This window comes from Crocuta crocuta, unplaced genomic scaffold, assembly GCF_008692635.1.
Source record: "Crocuta crocuta isolate KB4526 unplaced genomic scaffold, BGI_CrCroc_1.0 scaffold650, whole genome shotgun sequence".
NCBI classification, from domain to species: domain Eukaryota; kingdom Metazoa; phylum Chordata; class Mammalia; order Carnivora; family Hyaenidae; genus Crocuta; species Crocuta crocuta.
In genome coordinates, this window is record NW_027532882.1 from 1,361,161 (window position 1) to 1,364,227 (window position 3,067).

The window sequence follows — 3,067 nt, forward strand, 5'->3', positions numbered from 1 at the left end:
ACCTGGATTCACTGGTATGGGCCTAGGACCTGCATCTGTATGAGTGGGCATGGATCCTGGGTTCATGGGCACCAAACAGGCACCAGAGGCCACTGAAGTGGTTTTGCTGTTTGGGTTTGTGGTACCTGGTCTGGGAGTCCAGGGGCCAGCCTGGCACAGGGAAGACCAGAGTTTGGGTCCATGGGAGCTCATCTGGAGCCTAAGGCCATGAGGGTCAGCCAGGTGCTGGGGCGAGCTGGGAGTCTGTGGCTGACCTGGTGCTGGGACAAGCTTGTGGGTGCCCATCTGGAGACTGGGGCCACAGGGGCCAGTCCAGTGCCTTCGTGGGTCAGGAGCCTGGCCCCATGAGAGTTACCCCGGTGCTGGTGTACATGGTGAAAGAGGGTGCTCACTTCTCTCTCTCTGCACCCCAGGAGGGCATCTCTATCCACCTGTGCTGCCTGGTCTTGGGAGAGGGTCGTCAAGGCAATGTGAAACTGATTTCCCTACCTTCCTCAATGCATCTTCTCTTATTTCTGTGCTGTAATCCCTCACCTGAATCTTAGACCTCCTGCAGGTATTTTCCTGTGTGCTTCATCATTTTGAAGGACGTTTCTGGGAGCAGACGATCACCAGTGACCTTCATGCTGCATCTTGCTGACATCACTCTTCCCCATGTGGACTTTTAGAGTGTGATGTAACCATGAATCTTGAAGCTGCTGTCGATGGTTGACTCTTCAAGACGCCACCCAAAAATGCTGTAAAACACGTTGCTGTGCTTATTAGATCTACCACAGCAAAGGAGAACACCACCTTGAGAGGATCTCAATAGTGCTCAGAGGGGTAAATCAAGGAAAGATCTTTGTAGGGACTTAGGCTGGGTGAGTGATTTCAAGTTAGAGTCTTGTTAGGCAAGGGACTGGTTAGGAAAAGGTAGTTTGTGACACAGTAGTTTTGCATGATGGTCACAACAGAGTCGAAGTGAATTTTGATGAAACAGGTGTTAGTGTTGATAAGTAAGTTATTTTATTTGGTTCATAGTCTTAACTTCAAGGGGCTAAGTCCTTTTTTTGCTTGTCCGGAGTGTGCTGTATTCAGTCCTCACTATGTATTCTATCTGGATGTTATAGAAATCTGCTCTCGGATTTGCTGTCTTGTAATCACATTTGTTTTATTTTATTTTATTTTTTTTTTTATTTTTTTTTTATAGCACAACTTATATATTTTAAATGGACAAAAAATTAGTATCGTTTTACAGTATCTTAAGATAAATTGCCTTTGAATGGGAGCTTCCTTTCCAGGACTTTGAGGTCTACAAGACGTATCTAGAAAATTTACTACTGTGGAAAATGAAGACTGCTTAGATCGAATGGGGGGGAGGGGAGGGCCTGTGGGTTTTCTTTTTGATTAATTGCTGTAACACTGTCCTTCGGGTGGCTGCGGGAGCTTCATGTTTTCCTTAGACATCATCAGGCGCCGGAGCTCTTGCAGGACGACCTTGATGCTGTACGAGTTCTGCCACTTTGCCAGCACTGATGTGGCTCTTGGGTCCACCACTCCATTAGAACTATTAACTCCATTCATATTAATTTTTGTTACAAATCTTACAAAGGGGGGTGCTTCTGGGTATTTAGGTCCACATTCTATTTTAAGGCTGTATATTCGGTTTTCATAAATTGTTCTTGGAGGCCCAATTATCATCCCTGTCCATCTCGTAAGTGTCATGTCTTCGTCATCTTCTAGACCCCAGCTAACTGTGCCATCGCCTACTCCTTTCTGGCCTTCTTCCAGTTCTTCCAACAGTCGAAAATTGCGAGGGACTTTTACTCCCGAGCCCATGGTGGCTGCCATCTTGCATCGCTGTCGCTCGAAGCTGTTTTATTTTATTTTTAACGTTTATTCACTTTCAAGAAACAGAAAGACAGAGCATGAGTGGGGGAGGGGCAGAGAGTGAGAGGGAGACACAGAATCTGAAGCAGGTTCCAGGCTCTAGGCTGTCAGCACAGAGATAGATGCAGGGCTTGAACTTATGAACTGTGAGACCGTGACCTGAGCTGAAGTCTGGTGTTTAACCAATTAAGCCACCCAGGTGCCCCTGGTAATCACATTTGTAAACAAGGAGGTTCAACTCCCTTGCTGAGCATTTATGTTTGACTTTCTTCTTTTGGGTCTGATTGTAATATGACCACTCCTAAGACTAGACAGGTAGAAAATTATTTTTCAAATGCCTTCTGCTATTTTTTAAATGATGTGATATCCAGTTTCTCTCCTTGACATTAGCTCACAAGTGGCCTTTGGTTGTGGTCTCTCGCTGTCCTCTTTCTTTTTTGGCCAGCTGCTCACAACGATCTTGGAGGGCAGTAGAGGACAGGCCCCTTCAGCTCTGAGCCACACAAATTAAAATTAGCCTAGATGTGAAACTCAGTGGGGAGTCTGTCTCCCACTGCAGCTTATTGTTAGCTTGTAATCTTGTCAATTTGAGTCGCCTTTATTGCAGAGTCTGTGAAAGCACTGATTCTCAACTTTGGCTGCAGTTTGAAATCATTGGAGAATTTTTAAAACCTGACCTCCAGAGGGGCGCCTGGGTGGCTTAGTCGGTTAAGCGTCCGACTTTCGCTTAGGTCANTGACCTCCAGAGATTTTAACTTAATTGGTCTGGTAGGATTCTCATGCACTGGAATTTTTCGAAAGCACTATGGGAGGTTGGAAGGCACAGCCAGGCCTGAGAGCTGCAGCCTTGTGGAATTAAGACAGAAAAGATATGCATGTGTGTATGCATGTAGATTTATGTAAAAAGGGGTGTCCTGGAGTGACTTCTTTTTTTATGAATGCAGGCTGGCACACATGGAGACTGGAAATAGATAAATTATTCATGCTTTCAACTATGGCTATGTCCTCTTTTAATGGACTAAGACTTTGATCAGACAAAGGCTTCCAGTCTGATTTAATGTGAATGCAATAAGTCTTGTCTCTTTTGTGTTTCCAAAAGGGAACTCTGGTTAAATCCCAGTAAGGCATATAGTTTTAGTTAATAGTATTCCTTTAAGGTCTGCTTCCTTGTTTGGGTAATTTACTAAGATTATGAAAG

The 3,067-nt window shown here is 44.8% G+C and overlaps 1 pseudogene; it reads right to left on the reverse strand.

The window, feature by feature from the left end:
* Positions 1–1,245: 1,245 nt before the first annotated feature.
* On the reverse strand, positions 1,246–1,846 carry LOC144216346 (ubiquitin-conjugating enzyme E2 variant 1 pseudogene; annotated as a pseudogene).
* Between the last annotated feature and the right edge of the window lie 1,221 nt (positions 1,847–3,067).